The 23,778-nt window shown below is 43.2% G+C and overlaps 1 protein-coding gene across 19 annotated transcripts in view; it reads right to left on the bottom strand.

Annotated features, from left to right (window-relative positions):
• The window catches only part of BAZ2B (bromodomain adjacent to zinc finger domain 2B), an 89,107-nt gene that overhangs the window by 52,555 nt on the left and 12,774 nt on the right, over window positions 1-23,778 (bottom strand). For 18 of the 19 annotated variants that reach the window (XM_078607540.1, XM_078607491.1, XM_078607555.1 and 15 more), the window contains exon 2: window positions 3,977-4,116. The gene's annotated coding sequence lies outside the window, so the exon portion shown is untranslated. Of the gene's footprint in view, window positions 1-3,976; window positions 4,117-18,862; window positions 19,021-23,778 lie in introns of those variants that run through there. The other variant, XM_078607500.1, reaches the window with a different exon arrangement.

Raw genomic sequence — 23,778 nt, 5'->3', positions numbered from 1 at the left:
TATATTGTAAACCCTGATACCATGTTCTTCAAAATATACAATGGTTAATCAGGCAGCAAAATAAATGGAATCCTAACACATTTTTTTCTTCCCTTCTTCTACAATAACAGAATATATTTTCCTTCAGCACAAAAATCTAATTTTCTGTATCATTACTCCCAAAAAACCCACACAATTTGTCAGTCATTTTGTAAAGCAAATGGAATTTGTATGCTACATATACAGTATTCATAAACTGGTCCAAAAATCCCACAACTTAACGGTGGATTATCACATTAAAAAAGAATGAACAATTGCTGAAGTTAATAAAAATGTTTAAGTTCTTTTCAAACATACATCAATGGTGCTTCTGAAAAATGCCTCTTCTCTATATTTTCGTTAATGAAACAGAAAATTATATGTGCATTACCCCTAAACATTGCACATTTATTTGTTCACTTTACAGTACGTCACAGAGGATTAGCCTACATTTGAAACGGTTGTGTTTTCCCCTATGGAATAGATCAGCTATTATTGATGTCTCATTAATATTTATTACTGATTTCGGAAATTGAAACACAACGGCAAATGTCTCCTGCTACAGGGGTATCAAGCCACCTCTGGCAATATAACAACTCACCAGAAAACACTTGAACCACATTAAACAGCCTCTCGTAATGCACAATATGTAAGGCACTGTCGAAAGCGCAGACACGAGAGATGTCCTCACAAGAAGCACTTCAAACAAATACAGGAGAATATGAGAAAATCAAAAGCAAAAATTTCCTGTCACCTCCTTTATTATGGGTTTATTTAAACTGCTGAAGCAGGCCTTAACAAAAGGAAACTTCAAGCTGTCTTGCGCCATCTCCGTCTCTCGGTGCAGGCGGGCTGGGCGAACGCATGAAGCAGCAACAAAAGCAGATGCCTCACAGAAACCATGGCAGCATGCCAAACTCAAAGCCCTCATTTCATCCACAAGCGCCCAAATGGCCGCGCCCAGTCATGTAAATTACGACGTGTATGGCGGTGCAGCCCAAACACAGAGGAAGAAATTTGCAAAAGTGTGCACCCCTAAGAGTGCAGATTCCTCGTGTGTAAACACACAACGTCTGAACACTGCACATTTGTGTTTCCACTAATAGGACTTTGGGCATGGCTAACGGCCAGACTGTGGTGTGGAGAGAGCAGCAGTAATTAGGGGGGTAAGTATCACTGCGTCCACAACCAGTTATTTTGAGAGATTTTCAGTTCAGCTGATTGCAGCAGCACTGTTTCAGCAAGGTCACTCGAGACAGACATTAGTTTCTCAACCTCTCAATGGAACTAAAATGTGTTAAGCATAGCTTACAAGTAAAACACAATGGCTGCAAGTTATTTATAATTGATTTAAAAAAACATTTATTTAACAAGCTGCCATTTCAATAATGAATTTATTACAGTTTACGGCACAACTGCCAATTAACTATTTATTCAATTACTGTTTGATATACAGTGAATATATATTTTTAAATTCGCTGTCAGCGTGAACAAAAATTACGTCCGGAATGTATAGCAACAGAAGAGCCACAAATATTAGTTCAACTCATTAACCCACTCAAAATATTTGCGTCAATGTTTGCCTAAAACAGAGGGGGGCGGGCGGGGGGAACCCAAGCAGCAGGGCACTCTATAAGACATAGTGAGCATCTGGGGCACAGCGCTAATCACTGCTTGCTTGGTGGTGAATGCGGGTTCCCTGGGGTGCGTGCAAGTGTGCAGTGCGCACGTTTACCACTGTTTACCCCTCCTCGACACCCACTGGCTCCCTCCTCAATCCCCTGCCCCCCCCCACCACCACCACCTCTCTGTGCCCCATCACCCCAGTGCGGCCAAACCAAAAATGTTTCTGTCGCCCCGATCCACGCCTCTCTCACTCGGCCACGTTTGCCCAGCCCCCGCGCCAGGGTCCCCCGCCACCTGCTCCCACGACGAAGCACGCAGACAGCGACCCTTGCACAAAGGTCCGTTTGTCCGGCTTGGCCGCCCGCGCTCCACATTCCCACCCAAACCCACCCAAATCGCCTTTCCCCTCCTCGCACCACTACCACTGACTACCACGCTTTTCCAACGTTGCAACTGAATTCCGCAGGCTGTGTCTGCGAGCACCTCCGATTAGCACGGTTGGCAATGTACGGTGCGAAAGATGTTCAACATACATACATGTGCACATACGAGACAGGAAAGAAAACGCTCGCAGGAAAGTTGTGCACGTTCAACGGCGGTGTAAATTGCTCCTAAAATTACGGATGCCACTAATTAACTGTTTTTTTTGTTACTCCAGAGACTAGAACCAACTGTGTGTCGAGTGTGTACTGCACATCCTAAAAGCATGAACACATTTTCAATTACAATGAGCAAAGTGTAGCACAAAACCCAGTTTTCCGCGAAACTGTAATTCCTCGTTCAATGTGGTAAATGCGTTCCTGAAATGTCGATTTAAAGCTATCGTGACTGCAGGGATTCATCTTCTTGGTTCGTTCGGTAAAGTTACGTAGAAGGGAAATAATAAAATAATAAAACATAATAAAATACAATTCTCACAACGTTTCAGCCACAACGCAAGCAGCCGCCCTTAGGTGAAGAACATGTCTGTCGGAAAGACAGGTCTGTCAGAATGACAGCACCATTCAGACGCTGTCTTTCCGACAGACCTGTTCTTCACCTGAGGACGGCTGCTTGCGTTGTGGCCGAAACGTCGTGAGAATTGTATTTTGTTATGTTTATTTTTTATTATTTTATTATTTCCCTTCTACGTAACTTTACCGAAAGAACCAAGAAGATGAATTCCTGAAATGTGTTAAGCAAAAACACGTTGTGTGAATACGCGCTAGGTGAGTGCTTGAGAGCCCAAACGAGCAGTGCATCTTTCTGACTTGAACTCCAAATCTACTATTCCCAAGGTGGGCTCAGTTATAACTGTGTATTTAAATAATTAATGCTTTTTCCACAGCTGGCACACAACTTTAATTTGCAGCATCTTATTTTTATACACTTTCTTTTCTGGATGACAACATTCAACCTAATTAAAACGCAACATTTCGAAGAAAAAACACTGCGCACATGTTCTAAGGAGTTTACTTCCCCTTCACCAAACTGGAAAGGGCAAAATGAATATTTGACAGAACTAGACAATTCAAAATGAACATGTTTTCATGACACGAGAGATTACCACCTTTCAGACGTAACATTTTTTTGTAGCTTTTTATGCGAATTTCTTTTATTATTTATGAGAGTTCGGTCATTTGTAATTTTAGTCCCATAAGCATGCTCCTGTGCATGTGACAAAATCAGTAAGGAGAGTGTGCGCGTTGCAATTTATTACAGTATCTTGGCACAATTAGCATAGCTGTACACACTCGGCAAGATCCCCCTGGAGAGTTGAGCAGAGCAATAGCAGGAGCATCAATGCACAAGCTGCAGCACGTGTTCAGTCGTTATTATGCCTTGCGGCCTTTCGGGCTGCGCTGTATTACACGGGTCCCTGAGGCAAAGATGCTGAAAATCCTGCACCCGCCGCTGCCATCTTCACCTTCCCACATTCTCTCCCCCCCCACCCAACCTCCATGACGCCGCTCTCCTCACAAAGTAGCGTTCAGTATTTTTCCTTTGGTCTCATCACCATCTGTTACAACTGCTTATTTTTTAAGATCTGGCAGAAACCACACGTGCGAGTCATCACATACCAAGACACAAAGCACGCGACAACAAAAATAAAACTTCCACCGTAAATAGGCACAAAGGCAAAACACACTTCTCCTGAACACACAACAACAACAACAACAGCGAGCAGATTTGTGATATTTTTACAACAGAGGTGATGTTTTACCCAAACCAGACAGTGCGCCTCATTTCAGACTGGATTGTCTGAACAAATTAAAGAGCTCCAGTGACATGCCTCAGCAGCAAGGTGAAAAACCATCCAGAGGGAATGCCGTCAGGTTATCGCTCGACTTACCCGAAATTTGAAACGTGCTGGGCAGCAAGGGAAGTGACAGGTGTCTGAGAACTGAAGTGGCACCAGGCTGCAAGCCAACTCATCACTGAGATTTAAAGGCGGTCACCCATGCTGATGTGGGTTTGGACCACCCTTTTCTTCTGTGGAAAGAAAACAAAGAGCAGATTAAAACATTATTGAGAATACCTACATTGCAATATGAATGCATTGTATTGTAGCTTGTAAACTCTTGAACATTGTTTCACACCAGCTAAATCATATACAGAAAATAGATATTTTCAAAATATATTTTTAAGTGCAATCAAAAAAATAGAAAATTGTGCAGGACAGTATTTATGAGAGATTACATAGTTACATTGTTGGCATCCTTATTATATGGTAAACCATGCTATGATGTTGAAACATTTTGGTCACAATAGGCTTCCGGTGTTTTGGGTTCCGTTCCTGAAGAAACTCCCAGCACGTGGAGCGAAACGTCAGACATGATACCGAACAGCACGACGTACAACCCAAAAAACAGACAGGAGAGAGCTACACAACACAACCATAAAACATACTCAGTCGTATTTCAATCATAACCTTTCAAGTACAATGCCTCAAGTCAAATGCCACAGTTACACGGAATGATATTGCCTCTGCACTTTGTCAACCTCTCTTGATCAAATCTTCACAGTTTGGATGTTTACAATCATTGCGAACCTTGAATATGTTTTTTTTAAACAAAGCGGACAACTACAGTACAGCAGCTTCCTCAAATGTACTGCAACTGAATGTTTGCAGGTACAACAATTGGGCAAAGCTGTGGCGCAGTGGTTCGTGGAGTGCGCAGAGAACCATGGTAACTTGAGTTCGATTCGCAGCCACAGCTAGCATCAAGTGCCAAGTGATATCTGAACTTGCCCTGCACTGATCAGCGTGGTGATGCAGGCTCAAACAACCTCCATGACGACAACACGGGGAGGCCTTCATCTCCACGTGGATTGACTAAAGAGCTTGGAACTATTTTTATTATTGTTATTATAAGTGATAGCTGCGATGACAGAATGGTACATGATGTACTAATTTGTATCTTTGTACCGTTTAAACTGTATTGAATAAATATGACATACATGTAAATGCTTTACTACAGTAGTGGATGTTTTTTTCCTGGATTATACTGGTTTGTATTAACATACCATGCAGGATTGAACTGCTGGTTAACATCAGACCAGCGGGTGAGGAGTATAATATTATAACCCTGTGGACTCTTGAGCATTTTGAAAGCCCCCGAATGATACCTATGGCCGGGTAACTGATCTACATATCCCTATTTGAGAACCATTTACCCTCCTAGGCCATTGGAGTGCCCTCTCTCCAGCAAAAACGCTTAAAAAAAAGGATTTTTTGAGGGTGACTGAACATGGCAAACCGAATGAGAGTGTTATTGAACTGCTGGTGAGAAAAAAAGATGGTTGGTAATGTTTTTCCACAATTGTATGAAAAACGTAAATAAAGTATAGTATTTACAGGGTAGTATCTACAAATATTCTACTTCAGTTTTATTGAAGGTCAATAAACTATAATTAGGCAAATTGATCTAATACTGTAGTGAAAATAATTTTCTAATTTAAACAAATCTAATGATACGTTTTATATATCATCATTCATGCAAATGGAATCACATAATCACTGAGGAACTACAATCAAGTTGGAAGGCTGCCAGGCGTTTAGCCAGTACCAACAATTGCTCTGCAAATCTCTATATATTAAAATGTTTTGGCCATTTAGTGTTTACACATGTGGGGATAAACCAGAGGACCTGGAGAAACCCCATGAATGTGAGGGGGCAACACCCTATCCCATACAGAAGGGACAGATCATATTAGTCCACACTCTGATTTAATGCATTCTGCTGGAAAGCCATGAAGCCCAGGAGAAAGGAGTTTCGCAACATTCTGATGCATATAGCTGACAACAGTTTTTGTACACTCGGAAATGCTCCAAATCATAGTCATCGGTGTGCAGTCCATTGATTAAAAGGCGGAGGAATAGACTCTTCAAAGCAACACCAACATGTGTTTTGTGAAGTGAAAATCTGTGGGTGATTCCAAAAGTTTAGAAAAAGACACAGGGCAGCAGCAACCGTTACAAAACCAAGTACTGTAATGTTCACAAAGGCTAGAGGTTTACCTTCCGTACATGGTTTTATGAATACTGTACGAGAGTCGTACGGTAGCAATGTAGTAAACCCAAAAAATTGTTTAAGGAATTCTATGCTGAAAGATTCTTTCAAGCACGAAAGACAAGTTGTAGAAGTAATTAAGTTATCTCTTAATCAGTCCAGTACGAAAAAACTAACTCCAAAGCTCCGCATTCCAATAATCTGTAAATCTACAGGATCTGGTGAGAAAAAAAGATGGACCGCTGATCCAGAAATACGGGTAATTATCATGCATTGTAAAGTTTTCATAAAAAATAAATGCGAACTCTACAATTGATATATTTGTACGCATCGCAAATTATTCACTGATTTGTACGGGGTCGCGTGGTCTAATGCCCCCTGTAATCCGTGGCACACTGCATCGGCGTGGATGACGGGACCAACCTCCACAGTGCATCTCGTCTAACGCGATTCACGACATGGTCCCTCCAATATCAACACGGATTATTTTATTGGAGTTCGGCCGTACTCGCTAAATGCTCCAGAACGGCACGTGCCGTATGAAGTAAAACGGGCGTTAAATCTGAAAACCCACAGCGTGTACTCTGCTACCCCTTAAACTGCTTCCAGTACTGTGATATGTTGGGGCCATAGTTGTACAATTACATTATGGGGCAGTACTAAACAGTACGTACTGTAGTTGTTCAGTATACACAGCGTCAGGTCTTATATTTCAGAACATGAATTTAGAGATCTATATAGTTTCGCAGCATCTCCATAACAACAGCTGCATATGGCACCATAACTCCGTAAACAAATCCAACGAGACTATACTAACCCACATACACGCACAGTCCACGTTCACGAGGACAATAACAATTCCCATTTAAGCCAATTGTCAGTCCACTGTCGGGGGGACATTCGGTCAAACATCACGACATTGGTCAGCGTGGGTTAGTGGAGTTTTGGAAGCCACCAGGAGCGGTCCTGGTGGGTCTGCACCCTGTGGCCACGAACCAAACTCAGGGTCGCCGCCTGAATGCAGCAGAGTCGTCGTGCAGCACGCTAATCACCGCACTGCATCACTGCCCAACACCACCCCCGCCGCCCATGTTCATTATCCAAATGTAGGCCAATGGCTTTACACATTTCCACCAAAGGCTGAATTTGTATGTTACCAACAACTAAGGAGGAGCAATTATTGAGGGTCTCTTTCTTTTAAACAAAGAAAAAGTGATTCTCTCCCCTTAATCGAGCTGAAATGAGTATTGTTGGGAACGTGCTGTCAATTAAACATAAACATATTTATACAATGTGGTTTCGTAAAGCAGATTTCAAGCTGTTTGAAAGCAGCTGTTCTACAGCCTCGCGAGGTATCTAGAAAACACATTTCTAGGTAAACTTTGACTACGCCAGCACACTGGCCTGGTTTTCAGTAAACAGTGTCATGGGATCGTTTTACAACTGTAAGGAAGCGATGCAGAAATGCCGGCTTAGCATCCTCCCCAGTGCTGATGCATCTTCTGAATAAGTACCTACAGCACATTATCAAGGGAGACAGGAAATAGATGCAGATCGGCAAAATTAATTCTCTGTTGGGAGCGAAGGACTACTGTATTGGACTATCCAGCATTATCCTGAGATAAAAAGAGAACAAAAGCCACACACCGGAAAACACTTTACAAATACCGTAGTGTGCCCCCCCTGATATAACTACACGATGCTAACAAATGCATACAAGTTAGCAGAAAGGAGAGCACACAGGCCCACGTTGTGTCTGTCGAGCAGAGCGTGTTTGATCAGGAATCACTTTGCAGCATTGGACAGCACAGCACCGTGTTGTGTGTCAAGGATTACGGGTGAATATAATTGACAGCCGTTCCTGTTTCAATTGCTCGTAGATAGGGTTAACACTTGGTTTTCCCAGGGATTGTCCTCTGTTAGAGGTAGCTGCTTCCCTGGGGAATCCCGTGATACTAACAGTCCCTATTTTACCAGTTGTGTAATAATACACCACTCATTAACATGTAGTTATCCTCTATACCGGTATATTTGGTGCGATATTATTATTCTGTGATACATCCTGGGTGTTTTTGTTCTTGTTGTAGGGTGGCAACCTTATTTTTGTACCTCAGAGAAGATATCAACTCCAGTCACATATTGGACCAACCTTGCAAATTCCTTTTGTCCGTGAAGATGTAAAATCCCCTATTGATGGCTTCTATTATTCATATTTATCCTCAAAAACGTATTCCTGTTATCCGCATGGCTATCTTTAAATAAATGTGGATTATTGATGAATTTGCCACCACTTCCAGATGACTCCTTTTATCCATGTAAAGATAAGATAATGGTTGGATTTAGCAGCTCCAAGAGACCGTTTCTGGGACAATCATCAGAAGATTAATGCAGATACAGTACAATAACATAATTAATTTGCCAACACTTCAGGGCGAATGCAATTATCCACATTCTTCATTTCTGAGGATGGATTAGAGACGCAAATAATAGGAGTAGCAGATACTAAGCCTCTGAGAAGAAGAGTTTAATGTTGCTACGCGATATCTTCATGACTATAAATTAATTAACTTCTTCACTTGAACTTGCATTTGTGGTGCTGGAATGCTACATTCTGGCCGGCATATATCCGACTCCAAAACTAAGACAAAGAGACTGTCAGCTTATACAAAGATCCCCCGTATAGCCTTAACAGACTGCAGGGGCAAGTGCTGTTAGGGTTCATAGCGCAGCGTGCTAACCGCTACACCACCGCTCCCCACACAAGGTCTACCACCTACAACCCCCCCAAATCTCTGCTAACAGTGATGAGTAATCCACCAACACACACATATGAACCTCGGGGTCAAACTACGCATTGGTTACAGTGCGGGAACTTTCCATTCTTTTAAGACAATTACACAACCACCACGACTGTAGGCAACGCAGAAGCATTTCTGTGACTGTCAGCTTTAAACGATAGTTTGTAAAACATGGTAGAGATGTATTTACTCAAAAATGCCTACAATGGCTGAGTAGGTCTGACAGCAAGACGGTAAGAATCTCTGCAGATGTAAAATGGTATTTTCAACTCATTCATATTTGAGAATATTCAGTGACAGATAAGGGCTCTTCTTTTATTGTGTCAACATGACATAACCGCTGCCTGCATGCAGAAGGAACAGTCTCCCATGCCGAAGCCTTCAGCAGTAGCCCAGAGTTACTACAGTATGGGGGCAGAGGAGCTATTAATGCGGAACGAGTGCCTCGCCTCAATGTGTGGCACCGCGGAACGAGCGAGCCACCCTTGAGTTTACACTCAATCCCAACAATTCCCGTACGTTAAAACATGAAAAGTTACGTAAGTGCACTTCCCATTGTGAAGGCAAAAACATGCGCTGGTAAAAAAACGGTAACATTCAACAAAGCCTTCAGCCGATTTTTTTTTTGTTTAAACCTACACAGGAAATATGACTAAACGGTCAATTTTGAACAGTGAATGTTTCAACAACATAAAAAAAATAAAGTGAGAAAAAAAACCCAAGCCAACTTCCATCACATCGGCATGTGAATCCGCCTTGCAACGGGGCATGCCTAGAGAGTGAAGTGACACGTCTTAGAAAATGAGATCATCAGAGAATGAGAGCAGAACCATGAGACAGGATGACACACACACACGTGCACACAGAGAGACGCACGCATAATAAATGATTCACCCTCAATGGCAGAGAGGTATTTCAGTTAGAACCCTGCATGCAGAGCCAGAGAGAAGAAGGGGAGAAGGCATTAAGGCGGCAAGAATTTAAACAAAAAGTGCAAGGCTATCAGCTGCTCTCAGTCACACCCAATTGGCAAACAGAGTTACATGCATTGCCAGTCTGAATTCAAAGTTCAGATCACCAAAGCAAAGTTCAATGGAAGGACCCAGAGTACGATAAACCATATAATTACGACTTATCTCAACATGCACTTCTAGCACATAACTGCACATCATGAAAGTAATTTACAATTCAGTGTAGAGTAATGGTAATATGTTTTCGCCATTACATATTCACGACATAAATGTAGTCATGAACAATCATTTTTTCAGGGAACAACCAATTATTTACGTAACACTTACAACACGATCTGCGTGGATGTGTTCAATTGTGAATATTTTGACAAAAATGTATTGATTAAATAACCCATTAATGCACGCAAACAATTCGAGAAATGTAGAATAAAAAAAATCGGTGACGTGGCTTCACGAACCTGGTCTGTATTTTAAAAAAGCACAATCTCGACATATGAAGTTGGAACTTTGTGTTCAAAGTACTATAATTGAGAAATAATAAATAAAATACCCCACTACATTGCTGTGTAATGATCTCAGCCAGCTGTGTTTATACATGATAACAATTGGGTCTCATTACAAGCAAGGACCCTTATCGACACAAGCTGGCAAAGTCGCTTCCACATTGACAGCAGACCGCTTTTGCAATTACTGTATCTCCACTCTTTAGAAGAACACACCGCGCAAAGCAGGTACTGTTATTCATACTGTGGCGCCTTTAATTAAGTATGTTCTCTGGGAAGGGCCTCTCAAATAACCTCGCAGCTTGAGCAAGTGTGTTTGTTACCAGCCTACGGGTTTAGCCTCCCTATTGAAAGCTGTCCAAGTGCACAGCTTAAAAAAAAAGTAAACTGTTTCACAACAACGCCACAATACCACAAGGTTGCTGTAGAACTTTGATGTACAGCGTTTTAACACTGCTGTACTGCATTTAAACGCTACGTATTGTAGGATAAGCGGGCTTCATTAAACATTTAGGAGCATGAGTGTTTCCTAAATCTATTTAATTCAGCATGGTGGAATAACACAACAGCAGGACACATTAACATACATCGTAATTGTTAATCACAAACGGCAATATGTGTAATGTATAATGGTAGGTTTTTACCCTTTTAACTGGTACAAAACTGACACCTTTATTCAAGGCATCATGTTTGCAATGACCACAACACAAGTAGTCAATAAAGCAAACAAAAAGAAGCAACTCTGATAAGGATAATAATATGCACTGTCCTTGAAGTTGATTGGCCCACACCCGAGACGGCTTTCTTTAGAGCCTAGTCCCCATTGGTGTAGGACCAGATGACACCAGAAGGCGTACAACTCAAAAACAGTGCAATATCAGAGTATTGAGAGTTCGGGGTAAACATTTACACTATGAGATCTCTTTTACCAGTGGCAAAATATAATGGTAGGTTTTTACCCTTTTAACTGGTACAAAACTGACACCTTTATTCAAGGCATCATGTTTGCAATGACCACAACACAAGTAGTCAATAAAGCAAACAAAAAGAAGCAACTCTGATAGAAAGCCGTCTCGGGTGTGGGCCAATCAACTTCAAGGACAGTGCATATTATTATCCTTATCAGAGTTGCTTCTTTTTGTTTGCTTTATTGACTACTTGTGTTGTGGTCATTGCAAACATGATGCCTTAAATAAAGGTGTCAGTTTTGTACCAGTTAAAAGGGTAAAAACCTACCATTATATTTTGCCACTGGTAAAAGAGATCTCATAGTGTAATATGTGTAATGGTTGATGAGTGTGGCCAATGGCTTAAGACTTTCTGTTTTATATTCAGGCATGTCAGATAAAAATAAAACTTGGATTACAATACAGTACTATATGCACATCTTTGTCAAAAGGATTGCTTGTGTTTGCACAGCATTCAATGTTCGTGCATGTGTCTTCATTCCATCTTTACTAGACCGAAGCACTGAAGATAGTGCATACATGCTGAAAAAAGTACATTATACTGCTCATGAAGCGTGTGGGCAGGTGATATGGTCCAGCGGTAGAGCGTTCGCCACTTGTTGCAGAGGTTCGTGGTTCGAATGCGGCAGGCTGCCCTGGTTATTACTGCAGGTGTATTAACCATTAACTACGAGCTCCCTGCTTCACAATGGAGGTTAACGTTCCCGTGGCATCAATCAAAATCAGCAGGCAATCATATACCAACGTCGTCATCCCAATTGGCTAAATAAAAAAAATACACGCAAATTACTAAATTGGGATTGCCACTGGAGGTGCCCTTTCAAATGTTTGAGATGAGATGTAAGTAGCAATAGAAGCCCCAGCTTAAAGGGCGTAATACAGTACTGTATTAAAACAAATCATTATCATTGTTATCATTATCATTAACGGTGTTCAGTTTTGTAAATGCCTAGGGAACGCTGCGTAAGCCACCCACATGCGAACGGACTGAAATCCCGCACAGGAAGGACATTTCTGTCTTTTAATTAAACAGGAAATAGGTTTGAAAAAATTCCTAAACGCTATTAGGCAATGTAGGACTCCACATTACACCGACTGTATTTAAATTCCAAGCACAGATAGCCACTAGACCGATTTATCAATTCAGCAGTCATCAGATCATTCTGTGCAGGAAGAAAATCCATACTGCATCCACGGCCATCTCACCCGAGATGCAGTTTATGCATTTCAACAAGCGGCCAGAACAAAGCTCATAAACACATGCACACTTAATCTCAAGAATATATATGTTGTTTTAAATGTATTAAGACATAAAACACAATACTTTTCTTTTTGTATTACTGCATGCTACGATGTAACTGAATACTGTTGCTTAAAAACAAATTAAGCAAGCACATTAGATTATTTGCCTAGTCTGCCTAAATGCGTGGATCTTACAAACGTCAATTAAAATAACGTCTGTGCTTTAATTCTTAGTATTTTACATCAAGTACTCTTTAACACGTATTCATTCTGAAAAGTGCTCCTGCAATGGTTTTCCAAAGCACGATAATTTAAACCCACAATTAAAAAATTACTTACAGATTTTAAATGTAATAAAAAAATCAAGTCTGCTTTAATGCCAACTCAATGGAAGAGAGAGAGAGAATGACTACGTTTTATTTACTGCCTGTTTAACTAAACGAGTTAAAGCATCCACTATAACCAAGGTCAATTAAAGCACGGCTAGGTAATCTGGAATTCACGGCGTGACACCGCTTTTTATGCAGGAAAGGTCACAGCAAATGGTGGGCACGCTCAAGGAGTGATATTGACAGACATCGCACTGTGTACAGGCTTGGAGTGCAGCCAAATCTCCTAATGCACCAATGCACCTTTCACAAGTATTTCAGCTTGCACACATGACACATTATGTTGCAAGGATGCGGGAACTGAAAACCGCACTTTTTAATTCATTGTTTTAACCATCAATTTTGATGCGCGCTGTGATACAGCACTGTACGGTATACTGCAGCGATCATGCATGCCGTACCCAATAAGCAAGTGGCTCAATTAATTATGAAAGCGAAAATAACTAAATACGTATCATCGATGAGATATGTGCACAGTATATGTAAACCCTTCGATGTCAGATTAAGCTTGCAGGTCTCCCGAGCTCGCAGTGGTGTCCACCACGACATTCCCTTCGCTATCGTCACATCTCCACTCAGACGGGCGATTACAAATGTTCAAATACAAATCAATACAATTTACCTGAATGTAATACAGTAATTAACTATGGTTTTGTTTTATAACTCTATGTACTTTACACTGAAATAACCTGTAAGCTAAGCAGAATTGAATTCTGGATAGTGCTTGGATGGGTGACCACCATGACAAACAGGTGATGAAGGCTGTGGCTATGTGGTGGACAGCAAAAGGCAGTGCAGAAAAGCCGATTTGACTGTGTGTGTGTGCATCCTCCCGCTTTCACTGACCCCCAATGACTAGCGTGGTGACGTGTGGTCAGATAACCACCGTGACACGCACCGCGCGGGGAGGGTCCTCATTCAGCAGTGGATCGACAAAGGGAGCTGTACATGGACTATAGTGGCGGGCCATACATTCACGGTAATCGTATAACTTTTGGGGAATGTTGTGGACAAACACCACAACAAAATAAATGTAGGATTTTATATTGCAGTAAAGCAACGTTCGGTTAAAACGGTTTCACGACTTGTATTATTACCTAACAATTGGTTCAATATGTCATGAATGTACAAAAAAAACTACTACTACATAAAATACATTTAAGTTTTTAACAAGATGATCTGTCAGGGCAATTTGAGAAAAGCAGAGAAGCACTTTCATACGTAAGACGATACCACGGCACCAACAGCAGCGGCCCCAAGCCAGCAGCACTGCACACACAACCTGCCGAGTCTACATTAACAGATGTCGGGTGAATTACGCCAATTTGTCTCTGTCTCCGCTAAAAAACCTTATCGATTAGGACATGCACAAAGCACAGCACTGCCAGGTCAAACGAGAGCCCCATTCTTTGCGAGACGCACATGCAAATATAACTTCACTTTTCCCAAAACTGACCAGCGACTACATCATTCTAGAGTGCCCCGCAAACACTGCGCAGCGCCGCAGCCCCCCCAAAAAACACGGGACGAACACACAACTTCAGTTTCAATTTCATTTATTTGGTATAGCCCTGTGAGCCATTATTCGGCTCTTGAATCGGGTGCAACCGCAACAAGAAAACATCTTAACCGCGCAAAATGCGCGCACAAAAGTTTGAACGTTCATCGGAATACGCTTGCTTCGCACCGAACGGTGAAGAGCCAGGTAGGGCACACAGCTGAGCTGCAAACCGAGATGAACATTGCACGGCCAGAGCTAATGAGCAAGAAGCCTACGGCGGCGGAGGCTCCGAAAGGACACGGTGACAACGGCAAACGCGGCTCTTGCAATTAAAGTTTCAGGAGCCCAGCATGGGCGCTGGGGCCACAGCTGTTCCAAACCTGCATTTATTTGCTCGGGTGCCGGTGGAAACAGTGCAGCATTTAAAAAAAGGGGGCAAAAAAATCAGCCGTTGTGCAGTGTGTGCTCCTCGGGGTCATAAATGGCCAATAAAACCCTACTGAGAATTGCTGAGCAGATTCCCCTTGAGTCTCATTACTGTACGCGCTGCGCTGCATGAAGTGCACTGTTTGTCGTATTCTCAACCGAGTTCATAAAAATGATTTCCTGCATATTCTCGCCATTGATTGGACAAAATATATACATTAAAACTTAATTCCCAGCTCACACTCGCATAGGCACCGTAAGTCACGCGCATTGAAGCCCGAGCAATATTGCTGCCCAAAGAATGTTCACTGCGCTCAAACATATAAAGCCGTCTAAATGTAACAGATGCCGTAAAATACTGTTGGAGGCATCCACTAGCCCAAGTACCGACTGGTAGGCTAAATAATTAGATATTGCACTTTTCATGTCAAACACCTGCTCACAAACTGGCGCGGTCTCTCATCTTCTTAGTGGTTTTTTTCGTTTAATGCTGTAACTAACACAGCTTCTGTGTGCCGCGACTGCTGCCACCCCAGTGGGTGTTGCTATGCCAACCCCATCTGGTTTCGGGTGGTGCCTGGCACTCATCTCAATGCAAGATGGCACCAACTGGCTGAAGTTCCATCCTTTGTTTGCAGAAATCAGTGCTTTGAAGGGTGGCTTTTAAATGGACAAAGAGACCTTATTGTGTTCAGGCAATGTACAGAGCAATAAAACAAGCGAGGACGCGTATTTCACATACCAATGTAGCCTTGGGTCAACAGATTGTAACTGAGTTATGACCAAACAAGTAAGAAATGCATTATTCGTATGCATTTAGGCAACAAACTTACATGACATTAAATGTCATTGAGCAAGTTGTAAAAAAAAAAATTCAACTTGCGCTTGGTGCATTCAAAGCAACTGGCATTGCATCATACAATAAGCCTGGCCAAGGCAATTTGTGTGCATCCATGCATCTTGGCTGGCGCAACTCGGAGATGATTCAGCCATTTCAATGTCACATCGTCTCAGCCGAGCAATATTTCTCCTTCTCGGGCGTTTTGCTGCTGCAGGATGCAAGCCCAACCACCCCGATCCCACAAGCGTGACAAGATAATCACATCCAGAGGTTTTGGAGTGAACACGAAGCGTTACCAAGATTCACATTTTATTACTGTCAGCTACAAGCTGCTCTTCTGCACAATCCCCTTGCGAGATACGCCGTGCACACCACACTACACGCCCGCCCTAGCATGAAAGCACAACGAGCCACTTACAAATACCATGAATATAGTACACGTGTACTGGTGTTGTGAGCGGCCACTTTGGGTACAATAGATGCCACTGAAATTGAGTCAAATAGACCAAGTGACCGCATAAGTACAGGTTGTGCAGTTTGCCCACAGCCAGTGCCAGGCTTGAAAAGCTATGTGGCTTGCGGTACACCTGGGACTAATAATATAATTTACATTCCGCCAGTGGAAACGGTGCTGTACTTTTTCACAACTGCGGTCTGAAACAAACGTCAGCTCCTTTAAAATACCTAATGTATGGTGAACTTCTTTCGCACCGCACTGTTCGTGGCATCACAATCCAATAGGAAAACAACTGCTTCACAAAGTATTTCATACAGTCATGCATGTAACGATGTACACAATAGCAAGTACTAGTTGGTACTTGAGATTAAAGTGAAACTTGCTGTATATGTTTAATGCCTGCAAGGAAATGCACGTGGCAAATGTGAAAGATGGCATTAGAAATATATCTAAACACTTACTAGAGTGACAATTGTGATGGCGCACACCATCAGAGAGCAGTTTCATTTAAAAAAAAAGAAATGCATTCAGAATTGCTTATTGAAAAATTAAATGATCAAAGATCATAGGAAACACTTTATACATTTGCCTTCCATTACACAGGAAGATGTTAGGGAAAAGGTCATAAAATCGAGACAAGCCACCAACACCATAGTCAGAAAAGGGTTAATTGCTCCAATTTCGCCATGGGGTCGTTAATGGAGGAATGATGACATTTCATCTGAATAACAAACAGCCCGTAAAAAGAGGCAGGGCAGCCCAAGAGGTCTCAGGCAGACAGTCCGTGTGTCCCCAGAGATCCTGCTCCGTAAATGTCATCCCTAACGAACAGTGCACGCGTGCCTCTCTCCCTCCCATGCACGCCCCAACATACCGACAGCAGACAGCAAGCGCTCACCCTGCTCACAAAATGCCGTCCCCAGATTTTGATTTGTTTAATCACCTGCCCGCTTTGCTGCTCCATCTCACTCTTGCACTCTCTCTCTCTGTTGCACTCTCTCTTATACACTTCCACACTCTCTCTTCTCTTTTCCGCTCCCTTTCATTCTCACTCTTCCACCTCAAAGTCCCACTTTCTCTTCTTACGCCCTCTCCCATCTCTCTCTCTCTATCACGCTGTCTCTTCCTCTCTCCCCCTTTCCATTTCATGCCACACATCCCTCAGGAGCATGCTGCTCATCAAGCAGCTGCTGACATGCTACCCACACCGGCGGCAACAGCGAGTGACAGCTAATCAAACTGCTTCCTGCAAGCCATTTTAAAGCACGAGGATTTAGCACCGAAGTACACAACACTGCCGATTTGAAGAATGTCTCTACAGGACCCATCAGAATGCATGCATCTTCACCAACAAAAAACCATGCAAACGTCTTGTAAGTCTTGGCCTTGAGTGACCTCTATAAGCAGTGACTCTCTTTGGGAATATTAAAAATTTGCACCAATAAAATAGAGGTTAGGGAGGAGGAAATCCGTTAAAGAGTAATTTTCACATTTAAAATCAACCAACAAAACACTTCCTCTTTTGTGCGTGAACAGCTTTTAGGCACCTCGTAAACAATGCTACAGCTTACTGCCCCGGCTTTATTTTCCTCCCACCGGACACCCATGCCCCCACCAGATAGAGGTCTTTCATAACACACACGTCTCGGGACCAGGTGGTCATTTGTTTGCGTGGAGTTATTTTTTTTATCTCTCTCTCCACTCTGTCGTTGATTCCAAATCTACATCGTCAAGTTTTCTTCTCCGCGGGCAGTGTCCAAACCATCAACCCAGTGCGTGCACAGTCACTTCCACACCCTCCCCCTCCATCACCACCAACCACAGCCACTGCCACCACCACCAACCCCACTTCAGGCTCCACGGCCCCCTGCCAGACAAACGCGCACCACCTGCCACCCAGACCCCGCGCCTTCCTTCCTCCCTCCTCCCCCACCACCACCACCAAAGCTCCGAGCTGCGTTCGACCCTCAACTCTTCCGAGCTCTCCTCCTGCAAGCGGAACTGCATCATTGGCACCACCCCCAACCCCAACCCACCCCGTCACGCGTGCCACGATGGGAGCCAGATGCGGATACTCGAGACATCAAAAAACCCACAACAGCTGACAGGCTCTCGAGCTTTGAAAACGGACGACGAATAAGAACTTTTGGTTAAATTGTTGGTGGCGGCGGCTCGCGTGAAAACATCGCGGGCTCTCTCTCTCTGTGTGTGTGCGTGATGTGTGTGACGTGTGCTGTGGCTCCTCTCTCTCTGTGTGTGATGTGATGTGTGTGATGTGTGCTGTGGCTCTTCGGGTTTAATGCACGCGGTCTATCTGATTATGCCAGAGCGAGTCCAGCAGCGCCCCCCACCCCCCTCCCTAGCGGCTCACAGATTCGCAAATTAAGCCGTCATATTCTGTTTACCAACTTTTGACAAAGGTCACTCGGAAAGATCTGACGCACCAAAACAGCCTCATCTCAAGACGAATGCAGCAACAGCAGCAGCAATGCGAACACGTACCACGGCGCTCCAAGAAGAACTGCCATAGACATCCAGCAACAAGAACGCACTCGCAAACCAATTACACTCGCACCCGGGGGGGACCCGCTTCCATCGCGGTAACAAAACACCTTTTTATTCAACCTACCTGCCTTTGTAGTGCGCTGGAAACCGTCTCACTGCTCTCGCATCCATGCTGCTGTCGTCCGTATCATGGAATGGCTATGCCTCCTCGCATGTTATACGTACTGCGATCACTTGCATCTCAGAACATTGTGTAATCCTAACTGCGGTAACCACTAACTCCACATTCCTCAGCCCCCTCCATCCATGCTCTTCTCCACCCCCCCTCCCTATTCACCCAGCGTCCCCTCTAAACCACCCCCCACTACCACCACCACCACCTCCATAGCTCAGTTCTAAAATAAGCGCACTTCTATGCAGCCCCGTGCGGGTGTTGCACAGCTTCACTAATCCCCACTGCCAATCGGATAAAGGCCCTCTGCCCCCCACCCCTTGAGCACAGGCACCGCCCATGAAGCCCCCCCCCCCACTTCCCCAACTCCACCGCACCCCCCCCCCCTTTTACCTCCTCGCCACGTGCTACAAATCACTGCAGAGGATCGCCCCCCCCCTTCTCTCTCTCTCTCTCCACCCCAGCTCTCATCAGCCCCATATGGCCCAGAGTACCCCAGGGAGGACACGGGGCTGTGGTAAGTCAAAGCTCAGTCCAGCTGAATATCTGTTTCGTATAATGAGGCAGTGATCAGGACAGCACCTTGCGTTATAGACGTTACTGGGATTGTGGTCTGTGTAGGGCGCATAATAAATAACCGCGCTATTAAATGCCTGTTTTACTCTTATCAGAGGACAGGGATTGATGGGAGAGATGTAGAAAAATCACGGTTGTTGTCAACGTAAGATGGCGGTGGTGATAATGTAACTAGGATTACAGCAATGCTGGGGAAATTCTGATACGTAATGTGTTCACTTACGTCACTCAATTGTTTTGATGGAAATTGCGCTTAAAACTTCTGAATTCATTATATTTCACTGCACCTGTCACTATTACAATTAAAGATCGGTACCAAGGTTAGCTACTAAAATGTACTGATCCAAATAATAACTTTGCAGCCAGGAGCCATTTCTTAAATATCGCGAATGCTCAATCAGTGGTGCGGTTTAAGCCGAGTTAAATAACTGTAAACTAATGTAAAACTTGCCTGTACGACATCACCACTTTAAATGACTCTTAAGAACTCGCACGTAGGAACATTGTCTTCGATTACAGGCTTTACTGCTCTTTGCAATGCAGAATTTAATTCCCTTCATCAAGTGTTGTTGTTGGCATACTGTATCTGACACATTGAAAATGTCACCTTGAGAAATTTCATGGGCTCAATAAAAAAAACAGGGTACTGGTGGGAATGTAATTTGGCTTGGGTTTTTTTCCTCCATGAAAATGTTACATGTATGTCACGTCGCCACACACTGAATTGTAATGACAAAGGAATCGCTTGCATGAGCCTTTACAATACGCAGCACTAATTACTTAAGTTCACCTCGTTTCACACAACGAGGGGCAGCAGCCTCACCAGAAATTCTTCGCATTCTCCACTTCATTATAGAACACATCTCCATTCATTTTCCATAGGGGCATTTTCATGCACATTTGGACAGGCACTGCCAGAGTTACTCTTGTTCACATCATGCCATTTACCTCAATCCCCCAGCCCAGCAGACTGCACAAGCGCACTGCCAACTTCTACAGTGTACATTTGAAATAGTCAAGCATCAAACGTATGAACGTTTACAATTAATGAAATCGTTGGGAGCACAGTGTGCATTGTCGTCTGTTAACACGACAATGGTTATTATGTGCTGTGGAGTAGCCAAATGGCATACAATTAATTAGTGTGCCCGGAAGAAAAAAAACCAGATCCCCCCACACTTTGTAAACAAGATGTAAGCATCTTAATGGAGCCACTGTGAAAAAGGAGGAAAGTCAATAAGATATCAATTTTAAGTCTGCGTATGCACATGAGTGTACACGTCTTGGTGTGTGTGCGCGCGTGTGTTTTATGTGCAGGTTTCCGCAAGCAGCTCATATTCTACCCAAGGCAGGCGAGCGACTGAGCAGAAAAAGCAATCTCTGCGATTGGCAGTGACTTGCCCAAAAATGCTTTTCGCGCAATTTACAAGCAAGCGTTCAATGCCTGGCCACAAGTTCAGCTGCGAAGGAGAGGTACTTAAAAAAAACAGGATGCGGTGCGACAGGCAGATAAAATGTGGCAGAAAACATCAGGTGCTTTCTTTTCATGCCTGTGAAAACATCAAGGGTGTGGTAAAGGCCAATAAACAAAACTTCACCATAATTATCCAACAGCACTTATTCAGTTTAATTTCGTTTGACCTCGTACGTTTTCCTAGTACTGTATCTTCACTTCAACCAGAATGTACTGAAGTAATGCTGACCAATTGACAACCTATGCACTATCTGTATACAGTGTCTTACTACAGCATGCTATGTGCTTATACTGTCCAGTAGAGTACACATACTATACTTACAAACATAGTACAATATTAAAGTATAAATGATGTATGCAATGTACTGTTTGTATGACCTGTAATATGTTTTATTTCCTAAGATGCTAACAAATGCAGACTAATTTCGGTATGTATGGCGCGGACACTGCTCGATCAGAAGCTTAAAATTGTCATATTTTTTGTAGCTTCGGGCTACAAAACACAATGATTATTTTGCATCCTTGCTGGAAGCGCAAATCTATAGCCTTGGAGTGCTGATTCGCATGAATGCCATGAGCAGCAAATAACACAAAACATTATCTTCCCTTTTGCTTCAGCTTTCAAACAGAGCACAAAAGGTCGAATTCACTTTGAAATGAGTCTGAGCTGGGGGGTCAAGACCTATCTTCTCTGCTCCTGTGAACGCCTGGTTTCCAATAGCCCATCAAAAAATGCTCTGGGTGGGTAGTGGAGGGAGGTTCCATTCTTGTCTACACATCACCCGACGACAGAAGATGATGACAATCAGACACTTCTGGTTGTCCTTGCAATCACTTTAATTATTGCACATTGTCATCCTTGACTGGGCTGTGTGTGGGCGCACTATGTTGTGCCGTGCTGGCTGATACACAAGCCTGAGCTGACAAAATAATATTTCTAACAGGAACAGTTTTTAGCACTTAGCATTAAAATTCCAAATCCAATTTTCCAAACAATTACAACAGATTGTCAACATACACGTGTGCACGTGTTCAGCAAGTTAAATGGCGGAATTGTAATTTGATTTTATGTTACACCCTTTATTAGCAGATTAAGCCTTTGCCAGGTTGAGGCTTCAAGGTTTCTGCTTTTAGGCTCAAAGGGGCTGTGAATTCAGGCAGAGCGCAGCAGTCTATGGCATCAGAAATAGCGCACTCAACCTGTTCCTGTGGAAACATCGCACGTGGCCCATACAACATCTAGCGTGCAGTGTGGAGGAACTTGCTTCCAGATCAAGAAAGCGACTGGATACTTTACTCTGGTCCAGTGGTGGGCAACTGGCGTCTCCCGAAGGGCCACAACGTAAAACATACTATCACAGTAGCAAAGGATAATGGATGTCTCCCATGCTGTGCAGAAAACTAATATATACACACTTATATATACACTTGGCTCTTTGCAGAACTCATGGGTGAGTTGTGTTTCTTGGTCTGTTATGGGTTGGCCACGCCTGTTCAAGTCGCTTGAGGGCTTTGGTACTCCTTTCCATTTCCTCCTTACAATGTGGTGTTGCTGTACGCTACTGCGTATGCTTTTCATGGTTGTCGTACAGCTCCCCAATGTGATTGTACCGCATGTTGTACAGTAGGATGACTGATGTTACTCTTCGTGTTACTACAAGCTGCAATTCAGTATCCTGAAGAGGCTACCAGTTCCTGAAGAAGCACGTGGAGCGGAAGGAACATCAAACATCACGTGGAACAACACATGGTACAACCTGTATGTGGTGTTATGACAGATCAGTTTGTATACCCCTCCCCCCAATCTGCACTGTTAACAAGAAATTCCAAATCATGCCAAGCTCGCCAGCCATCACCATAGTAGAGTCCAATGGACCTCTGGTTAATCAATGGAAAAGATGACATTTCAACGTGTGCTTGAATATACAGTCGTATATTACCCATCTGATGCTGGATATATTTTTCCTCTTTAACATTACACTATGATCACTGCAATACTCTCAAACACTTGTACTGTAATATACGGATTTAAGCTGTCTGGTTTTGCCCCAGATATTTCGTGAACAGGCATCTCTTCGCGTGGCAATAACTGATGTCTACTGAGATCTGGTGTCATTGTGTTCAACTTTATGACAGCATTCTGCACAGTTTTGGAAGATGTAGTAGGCAGACTGAGAAATATGTCCAGGTTTGGTCTGTGGAAAAGGTAGCAACCCAAGTGTAAACCCGACCTCCGAAGGTCTTAATTTGCAACAGTATTAATTAACCAATTCATGTCATAAGTATGCCAGCATGAAATTAGTTCCCATTTCAACTTTTGCTGGAGGTCGACCAGGCAAGTGGTGGATAGGCATCTTATCAACTGCTTAGCCGGCTTTGGCCATTAAACGGGTTCTAACTAACATCACTTGCTAGTCCCACAGCCTAGAGACCCGAACTGAAAGTTTAATGGACAGTGCTTGTTTTGGGTGTCATTTGTACATCAGAGGAGTTTCTGCAACATCAATGATGGCCATCTGAAATGTGGGTATGCTAAAATAATACAGGCCTCTGTTGTCTGCTCATGGAACAGTGCGGCAGAGAGCATGAAACGTGTGGTATGTGAGCCAGCATTATACAGCACTACCTGGAAAATACCGTAAGCCATAGCTCCTTTGAAGTTATGTCTCAACAAGAATTTCCACCCATTTGAAAGTGGTTGTCTCTCTTTGTTGTGCTATGACGTGAATTTTCTCTGAAACTGCTTTAAAACAATTGGGCTGGGCATATCACGTTTCTTTTTTTTACCTTTTCATATTTGTTCAAAGACATTAATTTG

Source organism: Lampetra planeri, chromosome 2 (genome assembly GCF_965212315.1).
Source record: "Lampetra planeri chromosome 2, kcLamPlan1.2.h2, whole genome shotgun sequence".
NCBI classification, from domain to species: Eukaryota; Metazoa; Chordata; class Hyperoartia; order Petromyzontiformes; family Petromyzontidae; genus Lampetra; species Lampetra planeri.
The sequence above is the reverse complement of the archived record's forward strand: the minus strand, read 5'-3'. Positions and strand labels throughout refer to the sequence as shown.